Here is a 14,450-nt window from a genome sequence, read left to right as displayed (position 1 = left end):
TTAAACGAATTTATGTGATCTTGGAGATACGTTTGGTTTAATCTCTAGGAAGTAGTTCTTAATCTGTCATAGAGTGTCATGGAAGTTGTTTTGGACCTTCAGTTTTTAATCGAAAGGGGAATATTTCTGGACAACGCCCATAAAACCCAACAATGCCTCATGGATGTGGAGGAAAAATTTTCAACTAAGGGAGACCATCCGGAATTGGATTGTGCATAGAATTGGTAATGGCAACGACACATTTATATGGCAGGACCCATGGTTTGATAGGGGGGTAATTCTAAACACTTAATTTACAACACAACCCTTATGATAACAACTTGTACAAAGAAGCTAAGGTCAGCAACTTGATCTTGCCTAATCACCTTACGACCTCTCTAGGGTGGGATGTGGCACTAGCTCAGTGCCTCAGACTTAGATTGCATTGAAAAGGATAGAGTTATCTAGACTCCTGATTTGTAGAAACTCGACGGAGGATGTAGACCACTTGTTTTTAGGGTTTGAGTTCTCTTTTAAGTTTTGGTAGAAGATCTTGAATTAGCCACTCAAATAGAGATTCGAGAGGAGAAGTAAAATGGGCTAGCAACAACTTCAGAGGTAAATCCATGATAACCATTGTAAAAAAGCTTGCCTTCAACGCCTTCATACACCATTTGTGGGCTAAAAGATGTAGAAGACTATTGCAAAACAACTACAACCCTGTAGAGTTAATAAAAGACCTTAATAGTTAGAGATGTCCATACACTACAGGAAAATTGATTTATACTGACGGGATTTGGTGACGGTCAAATTGCACCTGTTGGTGTAGAGGACTATAACAACAGATTGAAAAACATTTCGTCGGTATAGAATTTATTTTCTCGCTTTTTTCCCTCTCCTTAGTTTTCTATTTCCCTCCAACCAAATGAGCTCTCTGTCGAATTTGAGAGAAAAAAAAAATATTTCCCTCCAAGCAAACGAACTCTCTATTTAAGAAACTAAACAAACTCTCGATTTCGACATTGATGCGTACTCTCGATCTCTATTTTTGATCCGAAGATATCAAGCTGATTAGGGACGAAGATTTGATCTGAAGAAAGAGCTAATTAGGGACAAAGATTTGATCCGAAGAGACAGCTGATACGGGACGAAGATTTGATACGAAGAGAGAGCTGATTAGGGACGAAGATTTGATCAGAAGAGATCGAGCTGATTAGGGACGAAGAGATCTATTCGTTCAGCAATTTTAGATTTTCGACTACAGGTCTAGGGTTTCTCATAGATCAAATCAAGGTAAATCTATCTTTGTGTTTTATTTTATTTTCCTAGTTGATTCCATAAAATCTAATCGAAATTTACTTCTTCAACAGGTGTTGTTGCTACGAGAGTTTTCTATTTCGATCATCAGGTATATATCGATTAACTTTCTACCTTTTCGTATTTGGGTATTATTATATGGCTTCTACAATTGCTAGATTATTTGTTTATGATGTTTCAAATTGTATAACATGCTTAGATCTATGATGATGTTAGCCATTGACTTCGTTCGATTAGAAATTAGATTCTAATACGGTCCATGGTATTGAAGTATGGCATGGACTGCTTGAACAAATATCAGTACTTTGAGTCCCCACTTTCTTATCTAATTTCATCAAAACCCATATAACAAAGTGATTCAAGCGCTAAAAAAAAAAAAAAATAGGTAGATGTATAAGAAAATAAAATGCATGTTTTTCGACCTTGAATGGGAGGTTGATTAGTTTCTTCCTCTTGTGTTATTGTAGTCTTTGTTTGAATGAGTCTTGAATGGGAGGAATGACCAAGAGGTCTAGACATTGTAATTCTACTTGTTAAAGAATGGATAGAAGACCTTCCACTTAGTGTTGTTGAAGGTAAACACTTTATTGGAACTTCTCCTGAAAGTGGATTGCAAATATACCTCTCTGCTTCATTCCACTTAGAATTTAAAACAAACCAAGATGATGAGAGTTTGTGAAGATTTTTCTTTTTTGTTTTTCACCATTTATTTTAATGTTGTTTCCTGAATTTTTGTTAGTGTATCCATGCTTGGATTAGGTTGGGATATGTACATTAATAATGAATATATAGGTGGTTGGGAGGTCAATGTTTTTTTTTTTAGGCAAAAGGAAAGATTTGTATTGAAATAAAACAAAAGAGATAGAGCTACAAAAGTCAAGATGAACTCAAACAATATAAGAAAAAGAGGAATAAGGTTCCCCCTAAACAGAAAATGGTCGAAACTCCCCTTAATTTCGTTGGTACATCGTCGTCAATAAAATAGAAAGCTTACTTTCTAATAGATTGCTCACTTCCTTCAAAGATCCGATCCAATATAATTCATTTCCTTCTAGATGTTCTAACACATAGTAGAATGGATTAGCTTCTTTTAACAAACTACAAGTACTCCCACTTCAAAACGATCGTCTCCAAATCTAGCGCCCAATATATCCAAAAATTAAGCAATTCTCTTTTCAGAACTTGAAAAGCAGTACTTTGGATATACTTATGAACATCTAGTATGAGAGAATGATGAGAATGCATTGGTCATAGATAAACATAAATATGAGGTTAGCATCCTATGATACTTTTAGCAATCTTTAATCACCATAATTATAATTAGAAAAGATAATTAACAAGTAGCTGAAACAAGAGTTCAACTCTCTCCTTCCAGTTGCCGAACATCTACTACGTCATAATTCACCAAAAACGACTGCCCCTACAGTCGCAAATGGAATCGTTTTAAAAGGAGTGATTTTTTAATTGCGACAGGCTAAAATATTCGGAAAAAACGATTGTCTTCGACAGTTGGAAAAAACGACTGTTGCTACAGTAAAATGAGGATATAGCGATGGTCAGTGACCGTCGTTATAGGGTATTTAAAAAAAAAAATTATTTTACACCTACCCCCCTCACATGTTGCTGAATATTGGAGATACCCCTATATTTTGAAATTGATGACCTAGACCCCAACTAACAACATGAAAAGACCCAAATGCCCCTCGTCTTCAACTTTCATAACACTAACTATTTTCTAACTACCAATTATGCAAACCAAACTAGCAATCCAAATTCTAGTCTACAATTTAAAATTATCGAGAATCCGTTATTAGGATCAATCTCAAATGCGTTCTTCAAGTCCAACTCAACTATGTCCAAATCAAGTGTCTCTATGTATGCTTCGGCTCTCCGGAAAAATGCTTTTACATTACTAGGTTCAAGCTTCAATACCTGTTTTGAAACAAGTGAAGTAAATAAAACAAATTTATTAAAACAAAATAACTTTGACGTGGACCAATCAAATGGAAATGCAATCAAGATTACCATTGAGCACAGCTTAGTGGCTTCACTAAATTCCTTCAACTTAAGTTTGCAGGCAGCATTGAAAAACTTCCTCGGCTGCTTCTACTCTTTATTGAAAGTGCTATCAAACTCTACATATTTTGCAACCTAACCGAAGCAATCAGGGAAACCATTTTGCATAATACATTGAAAAATGTAAAGGGAATTGTAGAAAGACTATCGACTCACATTGAAAAGATTTCACGAAACCAAACAACCAACAACTTAAAAGAAATTGAACTATTGTTCGATGGGGTTCAGAAGCTCATTTCATTTAGATGGGAGTCCACTCCTACATTTCTTGAATTCATTTCTAACTTTATTATTGGTGTCTTTGCACATGATTGTGTATAAAGGTTTATTATTGGTATTCATGATATTTCTGAAAGAATTCTTCTATATGACAGATTTCATCTATTTCCAATATCCAATCACTCTAAAATGCTAGATGGCCTGCATTACATTCAAGATAAGATACTAGACTGACATGGTCTCTTTAAAACATTACCTACCCATCAATTTTCATTGGACCTTCCTCTCAATGCATGTCAATGCTAAAGCTACACTCCATATGCTCTGTCTTGGTCCTATCTATTCTAAATTCCTTGAATAGTGTAAGGAGTGTTCATACATCTCCAATTTAATTTAGATTTAGTTGCCAAATCAAGCTAACAAGTAATAATTGGTTTAACATCTTAAAACCTAGAATAGAAACACTCACATGGATTATCAAGACTAGGCAATTGACCATTGGGATTTTATTACTATTCTGCATGGAAAACAGATAGACACTCATTCAATAAAACATTAATTCAAGGCCTTTATACACGGTTTCAATGTCTATGTACGTGTTTTGGTCGCTCAGCTATCAATAGCCATTAAAAGCACAAATCAACAATCTCCAACTTAATCAAACTGGAAAAAAAAATACCTTTAATCAATAAATCTTGGTTGAAGATGCCATACCTTTCCAGAAGACTGCCTATACTTGGAATAACCGTATCTGTATTCAAGAGCATTCAAATAGAAAAACTACAGATCAAATTTCAGAAGTAGTTTGGATTCAAAATGCTTACTTTTTGTTTTTTACATGATTTCTACCATTGTAAGCAAAAAATCATTAAGTTTCATCCAACCACCATACATAAATTACTTAACAATACTCCAAGGCATAAGGCAGTCTAATCCTATATACCAAGGCATATCTTGCCATCACCTCAACACCAAGGCCTCCTACAATAACATATCGAAGCTAAAGATGATGACATGGTAAAAATTCAAGGCTTTATCCTAAAAAAAAATTAGGATCATCCAAATGAATAGTAATGCAAGTAATATGAAACACATAGATGTAGAGAGTACAGCTTTCATGAAGTAGTTTACAACAAAATAGCATGCATAGACATAAAAACAAGAACACATTTATAATTTGAGGCATACAGCACCATTCATCCAAATGAATTGTCAAAAAGAACTAAAATATGAAAATAGAAAAGAGAGGATGAATTAAAATACTGGGGGAGAATACAGACTACTTCAAGTTTATAACTTAATGACATAAATTGTATAAAACTAAAATATAAGAGACAATCAAGCGAAAGGAAACAACATTAATATTTGAAATTATCTAAGTAACATCATGAAAGATTTAACTCGGGTATTAAAATCATCTCTCCAAGTAATGAATACCAACATAACATCAATATCTGAACCACTGAGACCAGTAATCCATATGACACATCCTTTTTGCTGAAACAACTTTTGCCTTTCCAGTTTTCTAACTAAACATTCATGCCACAAAATATTTGTCGACTGACTAACAGAAGGCATCATGATGTGATTATTCCCTTGTCAAATGAAAGATTCACATATTGTTAAATTAAGAAAACAATAACAAGATGCTTGAAACATATGGACTTTACACTTAAACTACAATGAAAAGAATTATGGAATAAAATAATTGTGAATCTTATAATTTTGTCATGAAGACTCTTGAGTTTGAAAACAATTTTTTTTTTTTTTTTTTGAAAAGTAAGTTTGAAAACATGAAGATAATCCCTCCAAAGAAAAAATTAATCTTCTTAATATGTTAAAGATTTGAAGGTGTAGAAATTATCAGAGAATTCCCCTAACTACATGTATGTTCTTTTAATACCAAAATGATAGATGTTAATTGTTTTTATGATTACAACAAAAATAGAAATTGTGGAATTTCAAGCATATTTTTTCAAGGTAAGCTGGAATTGATACTCAAGACATCAGAGTTACATTGCAATATGTCAAAAAACTGAACTATGAATCGAAGCTTGAAGTTCAAGTAATCAGTAAACCTTCAATATAAAATTCTAAATACAGTATTAAAGTAATTTATATGCTTGGGTTTTATAGATGACCTTTAAAAAGTACACATTCACACAATGATTCATATGCAGAAAAACAAAGTATACCGCTAAACGATAAACTTACTTTAAAAAACAGGGTAGTCAAGCGTTAGTGTTTCATATTCTCCTCCTTCACCGCAAACATTTATACCATAGAGCCCGCAAGGCAATTTACCCATATAGTAAGGTTCAAAGATCATTCCTTACGTGATCCATATAGAGTAAGAATTCACAAGGCAATTTAATCAAATGGCCGATAAATTATCTGATTTTATCTCTTAGAAAAAGAATTATTGTCTTCAAACCTTCACATGACAAGTGGGTGCCTATTCTTCTATTTCATTGAACTGAAGGTCTGTGTCATACAACCCCCTGCTTGCGCACATTTATTAAATTTTGATCTTAAGGTGGAAATACATGTTTTGGTAAATACCTTCCCACCAAGTAATCATCTGTTGGTAAAATGATTCGTGCATTTATGAAATCATAAATCCACTGTGGTTGAACATATTCCCTGGAAGGAAAGATATGACACTACGTGAAAATATCATAAATTCGACGGTCCAAATCCGTCGAATTATGTGACAATTCGTCAGCCTCGACCGTCGAATTGGGCTGTCGAATTATGGCTTGTCGAAAAAAAATTCGGCGGTTTAAAACCATAGAAATTTCATCAATTCGACGGCTTAAAACCGTCGAATTACACAATTTCGACGGTTAAAAGGCTGTCGAATTACAAAAGTAGGGATATAGCGACGGTCTCTATTGCCTTTAGCTATGGTCATCGACCGTCGCTATAAGTTATTTTTTTATAAAAAAAAAATATTAGAGCTTTAACTGCGGTCACGGCTATCACTATAAGAAAAAAATAATAATAATAATTTTACACCTACCCCCCCTCCCCCTCCCATGTTGCTGAATATTGGAGATACCCCTATATTTTAAAATTAATGACCTTGACCCCAACTAGCAACATGAAAAGACCCAAATGCCCCTCGTCTTCAACTAGAATATGCCAAGAGCACGCCCATTAACCAAACTTCTCCATAGACAGCAACGAAAAACACAATATGCATGTGAAATTTAAACAATTTAAGTGAAAATCAATTTGAAAATAAAAAATGCACCCAAAATACAATCAATCGAACAATCCCACATTCATTCTGAAACCCCAAGAAGAAAAATGGAAGAATTTCATTCGTCAACCGAATTTTGAGTTATTTTCAGGAAATCAACAGTACTAAGATATGAAATTCTATCAAATATAACAAATGGGAATCTAAAAATCGACTCTATTTTTCCTTCATAGTCAGGAAAAATGAGCTCTGATAGTTTTCAGTTGAATCTTTCCACTTCGTATCACATGTCATGCCTGCTTAAGGACCAGACAAACTATCTACCAGCATCATTTCAACTTCTACACACCACTGACGCTTAAAACCACGTTAATGCCTAAATTCAGAACTTCTATAGAACTGAACCCTTAATGATTCGCTGCTTTTTAGAAGTTAGGATATAAGTTCCTGGCTTTTGTTTATGGATAGATTAATGGCTTATTTAATGAAATTTCAAGTTCATTATTTATTTATTTTTGGTTAAAAATATGCTACTTCCAAGGAGGTTTTTAGGATATTGGCAATCCATAGAACAAAACCAAACCAAACAGAACTTAGTCCAGTTCTATGGGAAATTTGGTTCAGTTCTGGTTATGGTTCTGGTTCTTATTTAGTAGAAAAGATATATGTTGGTTCAGTTTCAATTTGGCCCCAAACCGAACCAAGTTGCACACCTAAGAAAAAGAGGGCCGAGGTGACCACCCGAAAGAGTACAAAAAGTGACCAAAAGAGAAAAAAAGAGGATGCCATAACATAACAAGAGCGAATGAAATCTAAACAGTTGGTGAAGGTTGGTTGTGTTACTTACGATACAAGTAGAATAAGTACCGGTTACCCCATTTGGAATGGAGTTCAAGAATCAGGATCTGTTCTTCAAGAGTAAGGTTTCCGTGCTTTACGTCAGGTTCTAGATAATTCAGCCATCTCAATCTACAACTCTTTCCAGTTCTCTTCAATCCTGAAAAAATAATTCCAAAGAATAAAGGGTTATGAGATAATCATCCACTTATTTAAAGTTCCATACCATCTTGAGATGTGTCGATCGTTTTGATATAGACCAAGACCAAGAAAAACATGTATGTGATCTTGAGAATCTTCGTTTTGAATTCCATTACAACAGCTTTTAGGAGGGATTCTACTAGCCACAGCAACCACTCTTCCAGAAATATTCAATTCTAAATCTTTATAAACATCTGATGCACAATCCAAATGATGTTTGACGTTCATCTGTGGCATTCCTGCATTATTCAATGATCCAGAACTCATGTTGCTGCTTACATTCTTAACATATTGACAAAGGCCGGAGCCCACAGATGTAAAAGACGTTAATTTTCCACAGCATGCATTTGATAATTCAGGACGCTTATTGACAAGGCATACAATCCCAAAAAGATAGCGGCCTGAAACTAAGTGAAGCACCTCAGGTGTTCCATTTACAGACCTCTCCTCAGCTTCAAAAGAGTCTGGAAGAAGATCCATGGACTCGATGACAGGACCGTAATATGCCGCATGTATAGCTGAATAAAATTCTCCCTCAAGTTCATCAAAATAACCTGAACCAACCAACACCTTCTTCTGTGACAAAATGTCGTTGATAGCAAATCTATACCATTTTAGCCATTCGACGACTTCCATCTGCTTTGACATAGTTATATGAGATTCATAAGTGTACAGAGATGAACCTTGTCTGGAATGCTTCAGCACGACCTTTCTTTGAGAGAATAGATGCCTATCATAATGGACTCTCTTCTCAGAATCTGAAAGAATCTGCAGCCCGATGGATGAAACAACTTGAAGTCACCACTTCTGCTTTTTGTATCATTGTGTGCCATGAAATTATATATGAAGTTTACACCCATGCAAATAAAACCAGTGCATCGACAAACGGGATGTTAATGACAAAAGAAATCTTCCAAGATAATAATTCACATGAAACTGAAGGCTAACAACAGCATATATAGAAGATAATAATGTGAGTGTGTTCAAACAAAAAAGGTAAAAACAGAACATAACTAACTCATTCTATCAAATCTAATATGGATGATACTGGATAATGAAGCCAGTCTCCTCACATTACAACAAACTGAGCAGATTATGCAGTTTTCAGAGCCATGTCGTTATTTTATTTATTTATTTATTTATTATTATTTTTGTTGTTGGGGGGGGGGGGGAGTCTTATTAACACATGAATAGCAATTAGTACTCTATCGAATGAATAAAATTTATAGGTCGATAATTAATCCTAAGAACCAAGACACAACCGCATACACGAAGACTGGTTTAATCAAGAACCAAAGTTCAAAGGAAACCCAAACATATATATGTGTACAAACATTCTGTAGAAATGAAAAATCACAACCTCTAGGCTTGCAATTGTGCTATGAAAAAATTCAATAAAGGGCACAAATAAGGTTGCATGTTTAATTTTAGCATGCTAACCATTTTACTAATATTCCCTTGAAAGCGAAGATCTTCAAAGAGGGAAAGACAATTGTTCAGTTAGTATCTTCATTTCTCAACGGAGCTTCAATGAAAATGTGTTTGTTGGTTTGATCATGCATCATCTAGAATTGTTTGCCATTAGGTGCCCAAGAAGCCTCAAACATGTAAAAAGTAATGATAGAAGGAATGCTTCAAAAAAGATGAATTAAAACCCATGCCAGGGCCATGAATCAATAGCCATGAACATGATTAAGGATAAAAAAAATTGTTCTACGTTTTTCTCTATCTTATTTCATTTGAATACGGTCTGCTTGACCTTGGGCTTGTACGTTTCCTATCGTCTCTTTAACAAAAAAATTTCATTACAGAGTGGTGTGTGGTGAAAAAAAAATGAATTTTACTACGTTTCTCCCCAACGAAATCACAACTACCCAAGTATCCATTACTTCTTTGCTCTAAGAAATATCGAATTCTGTCATCGGATCCAAATTGCAAGATTTTGAAAGAATCCAATCGAATACTCCAAACTCAGCTAAGTTACTCGAAAGTTTAATTTTATACTTTAAATTTTCCAACAGAAATATCAATTTTCTCAACCTTAGTTCTTAGTACTTAGTTCTTGCGGTTCAACGTAAGTTTTCTCTCTAGACGGTTACAGTGAGCGCATCTCTAGTCATCTGAAACTCAAATGCAGTCTCCCACATTAGACTCATCTCCATTCCCAAATTTTAATAATAGAATCTACAAAAAAATTCCATCAAATCCAGAAACCAATTCAATTGAAAATTACAGAGTAACTTCCAGAGTCGAAATCAAACTTACATTTCTTCAAAATTTGGGAGAAACAAAGAAAATACCTCATATGCTGCAAGGATTTGAACGAATCTTTGAGAGATGATTGGATCAGTGGAAGAACCTAAGAGGTCTGGATGAGTTTATTTGGCTAATTTGCGGAAAGAAGCTTTGATTTCAGCGAAGCTGCTGGTTTCTGAAACCCCTAAGACATCGTAAGCGTTTTTTCCCGCGAAATCGTTTGCAGACGAATCCGAATTGAAACTGCGTTTCAAAATTATAATCGATAAGAGAGTAGTGGTTCCACTTCCAGCACAGAACGCACCAATCAAATGGCTATCTCAATTTGAGCTTCGAAAATAGCTGGCTGAGAAGAGAAGATCAAGGATTTGAGCTCAGTTCTTCGATTTGAGCTTCAGTTCTTGGAAAGCGATAATGACGACGAGATCGAGAGGATTTGATCTTCAGTTCTTCGATTTGAGCTTAAGTCGAAGAAGACGATCAATAATTTTCTGAATCAACCAATCGAAATAGCTGAGAGAGAGATCCAAGACAGAGAGATGGGAGATCGAGAGAGACTTGCAGATAGCGGAGAGATCGAGAGATTGAGAGAGTTACAAAGAGAGGAGAAATCGAGAGACTTACACTGATAGAGAGGTCGAGACAGAGAAAGGGAGAGAAGAGCTAACAAACAGAAACTCAAAAATTTGGGGAGAAATACCGAATGAAAGAGAGAGAGTTCGTTAAGACCATGGCGGGCCGTTAAAACGAGGGAAAAGAATTCGGTGGGCAAAGCCTGTCGAATTCTTTTTATGGGCCTAAACGTGGGCCATGGACCGACGAAATATAAATGATGGATTTGGGCTGCCGGATTTAGCGCTACAGTAATGCCGATTATTTACTGTTTTGATGCAGTGTGACCTTGGGATGGCCTATCAACAATCTGCAAAAATAAGAAATTGAATAAAAAAAATAGCAAGAAAGGAATGATCCTCGAGGCATAATGTCGATCACAGTGATCATAGGAAAGCAGTAACCAAAAAATAGCAATAAGAATAAACCCAGTAACTGTACAACTTAAGACATATATCATCAACAAATTAGAGAAGATGAGTTTCCACACCTATAGAGCAGCATCTACTTTCTCCCTTGGACTAATACTAGAAGTGAAACATAAAGAGAACTTCATGTCTTCTCTGAAAGAAGTAATGAAGGTTCAGACATGTCTGGGAGATTAACTTGTGTAGATGGATAACACGATCAATCTATTGCTCAGCTGTAGCACTAAGATTTGTTGCTCAAGCTGTTGACAGCGTCTAATTTTGATTGGACGCACTGTAAAACCTTGGACAGCACCACAGAGATCCAGTTGTGGCAGCATATCCAACCAACACCAGTCAGTGTTCCAGCAGCTTGGGAATATAGAGAAAAATCACAGATCATTGGAGCTACTGCTATCACTTCTAACAAACCTTTGGTCATTCACGTTGGACCAAAACAGAAAGAGATAGCTCCGGTCATTCATGGCAAGGGGAAGTTTCCTGTTATTTCCTAGTCCTCGTCAGAAGATACTAGTGACATGGCAGCAAATAATGCTGAAGTAGAGAAAGGGGAATATTCAAAATCCAAGTTGGCAAATGATGTGGTTGCTGAGGTGGAAACGCAAGAACTTCAAAATTTTGAACTTCAAATTCAAAGTGTAACGGTTCCTGCTGTTAAGCCGACTCCCACTCACACACATCAAGTTTTGGAATTACAATTGGAGTCTATGAAGAATAATGCGCATCCGTTTTTGAAAGTAGTTTTGGATCCTAATACGGATACTGCCCATCCGTCTATGGAAGTTGTTTTGGAGCCTATCAAGGACTCTTCTGTGGACCAGATCATAGAGAATTCTATTCTTGAGGAGAGGGAGATTTTTGTGCAGGTTTCTGGGGAATCTTCTTCGCTTCAACGATCAATTCCAAGATATGGTGTTATTTCGTCGATTTCGGAAAAAACACAGACAAGGAAAGATGTGCTGGCTAAAGGTTCTCAGGCGTTGATCCTTAAGAACCAGGTTCCTACTGATGAGGCAGAGGAAGAAGATGAATCAGAAGAAGAAGATGATGACGATGATATTTATACTTCTAATCCTACAGAACCAGATTATTCTTCTGATCTTGGAAGTGCTAGATCTAAGAAACTGAAAAATCGAAGACATCGATCGTGGTCCAATCTAGGTCCTCCTAAACGGACTAGATCAAAGAGAAACCTCTAAACATATTTTTTATGTCAACTCTAATCTGGAATATTAGAGGAATTAATAATTCCTCATCACTCCTTAGACTAAAAAATATGTTAAAAAGTTTTAAACCTCTTCTGTTGGCTGTGCTGGAACCAATGTCTAGAAAAGACATAAAATTTGAGTGAATGCAGTTAATTCTGAAATCCCGAATAGCAACCTCCAATGACGTTAATAACTGTGGGTCTATTTGGGTGTTTTGGTTCGGAGATCCCTCAAAATTTTGAGTGGTGCATCAGTCATCTCAATTTATCCTTATTGATGCTGAAGTGGAGCAGAAAAAGTGTGTTTTTTGTATTCTTAGAGCTTCTTGGTTAATTGAAGAACGTCGTTATAGACACCCTAATTTGAACGGGCCCTCACTCGAAAGGGCCCAAAAACAGTGATTTTCTGATAAATTTGGCCAACGGGCCTCGAAGGCCCGAAGCATTAAAATTTGACATTTTTGACAAATCAAAGCCTTTAACACCTCTCAATGGGTTAGTAGGTCCACCAAAAAGCTCGGCATGCTCCGTTCCATTCGAAACACCGATCTTCCAACAAAATAAGCCAACGGACCTCAAAGGCCCAAAGAGTTAAAAAGCGACAATTTCCTTGAACCAAGGCCCCCAAGACCACCCAATGGTCTAAGGGACCCACCAAAGGGATCAGACCCATCCCATGATGACCCAACCTTCACCGCTCCACACTTACATCCAAAAAAATAGATAAAATCCTTCAACGGGCCCAAAAAGCCCGATTTGCCAACTGGTAGCATATATAATTAAATCAATGAGTTCAAAAATCACAAAAAAATCAATAAAATTAAAAAAACGAGACTTGGGACGCCTACCACCTCCTATATCCCTTCACCGCTCCATCTCCGAATCCGGAAAAAACCTAAGCCCACTTATGGCCTATGAACCCTCAATTCTCCAAAAATCAATTTCTCATCTTAACCCTAACCTAAACCTAATCCCACACCACCTAAAAAAGTAGCCATACCTAATCCAAAATAACTTACAACCGAAAACCCAACACTAAAAGCCCACAAGACATCATACTATCCATATCCAATTATCCAACCCACAACCCTAACCCATAAACCACAACCCACATCAACCAATCACTCTTTTACCATCAAAAGGTGACACATGTCATCATCCCCTCTCACCTCCCTCATCAAACCAACCACCCATCACTTTTCTCTAAAACATTAACTACCCACATCACATTTTCTCTAAAAAATCACATCAACCCACACCCTCCCTAACCTACCCTCATTACTCCCTATAAACCTCTATTCTCTCAAATCAAACACCATCAACCCATACTCCCGTAACCTACCCTCATAACTCCCTAATCCCTATTCTCTCAAATCAAACACATCAACCCACTCCTCCCCTTAACCTACCATCATCATACCTCTCCCTAATCTACCATCATCATTTCCTATAAATCCATCTCTACAACCTAAACCTGCATCCATCATCTCAAATCAAACACTCAACCTCTCCCATCAATTAAATCTAAATCTCTAACATCCACACATCATGCCACATGTCACCATCTCCTTCAACCCCCCAATCACCCTCTTACACCCTCCATTCTCTTAAAATCAAACACCACTCAATCAACCAACCACCCTCTTAAACACCCATCATCTCATCTCACCAAACACTCCACCCAAATGGTTTGGATAAGATTCAAACCATTTGGATCAAAACCTCACCCATTTTCACTCATTACAAAATTACCCTCAATCCCACTCTAAATTTCATACCCCCCACCTTTAAAACCTATGCCATTATCCATCCTTTCAACCTCTCACCCCATTATACCCCCAAATACTCTCCCAACACCTATAAATACCCCTCCATTCCTCTTTAAAATGGTTATCAAGTCTTGAAAAAAAAATATAATCTCTATTCCTCTTTCCTCTACTCCACTACTCTCATATCATCTTCTAAAAAAAAAGGTTCATTCTGATATTTCATTAAGGACTCAAGAGAAGAAGAAGAAGAAGAAGAAGGAGAAGAAGAAAAGGAGATCAAAGATACAAGGTGGGTTCGAAGCACACACCCCCCTCTCTATCTCTCTTTATCCTCTCATTCTCCC

At 36.3% G+C, this 14,450-nt stretch overlaps 1 long non-coding RNA gene and 1 pseudogene across 3 annotated transcripts; both read right to left on the bottom strand.

Moving 5' to 3' along the window:
- Positions 1-2,886: 2,886 nt before the first annotated feature.
- Positions 2,887-4,260, bottom strand: LOC147394594 (uncharacterized). Of its 2 annotated transcripts, XR_015181515.1 has the most exons (3): positions 3,529-4,242; positions 3,322-3,431; positions 2,887-3,228 (listed from the first exon to the last, which is right to left on the bottom strand). It is a non-coding gene; the product is annotated as an uncharacterized LOC147394594 (long non-coding RNA). The 2 variants fall into 2 exon arrangements; XR_015181514.1 differs by having other exon boundaries at positions 3,322-4,260.
- Positions 4,261-4,272: 12 nt separating this feature from the next.
- Positions 4,273-11,551, bottom strand: LOC147394593 (uncharacterized; annotated as a pseudogene). The gene is made up of 7 exons (XR_015181314.1): positions 11,414-11,551; positions 10,972-11,012; positions 10,135-10,405; positions 7,894-8,602; positions 7,664-7,793; positions 6,154-6,234; positions 4,273-4,342 (listed from the first exon to the last, which is right to left on the bottom strand). The product of XR_015181314.1 is annotated as an uncharacterized LOC147394593 (transcript).
- Positions 11,552-14,450: the final 2,899 nt, after the last annotated feature.

Source organism: Akebia trifoliata, chromosome 9 (genome assembly GCF_017979445.1).
Source record: "Akebia trifoliata isolate Shusen 1 chromosome 9, ASM1797944v1, whole genome shotgun sequence".
Taxonomy (NCBI): domain Eukaryota; kingdom Viridiplantae; phylum Streptophyta; class Magnoliopsida; order Ranunculales; family Lardizabalaceae; genus Akebia; species Akebia trifoliata.
Note: the sequence above shows the minus strand (reverse complement) of the source record. Positions and strands in the feature narration are given on the sequence as shown.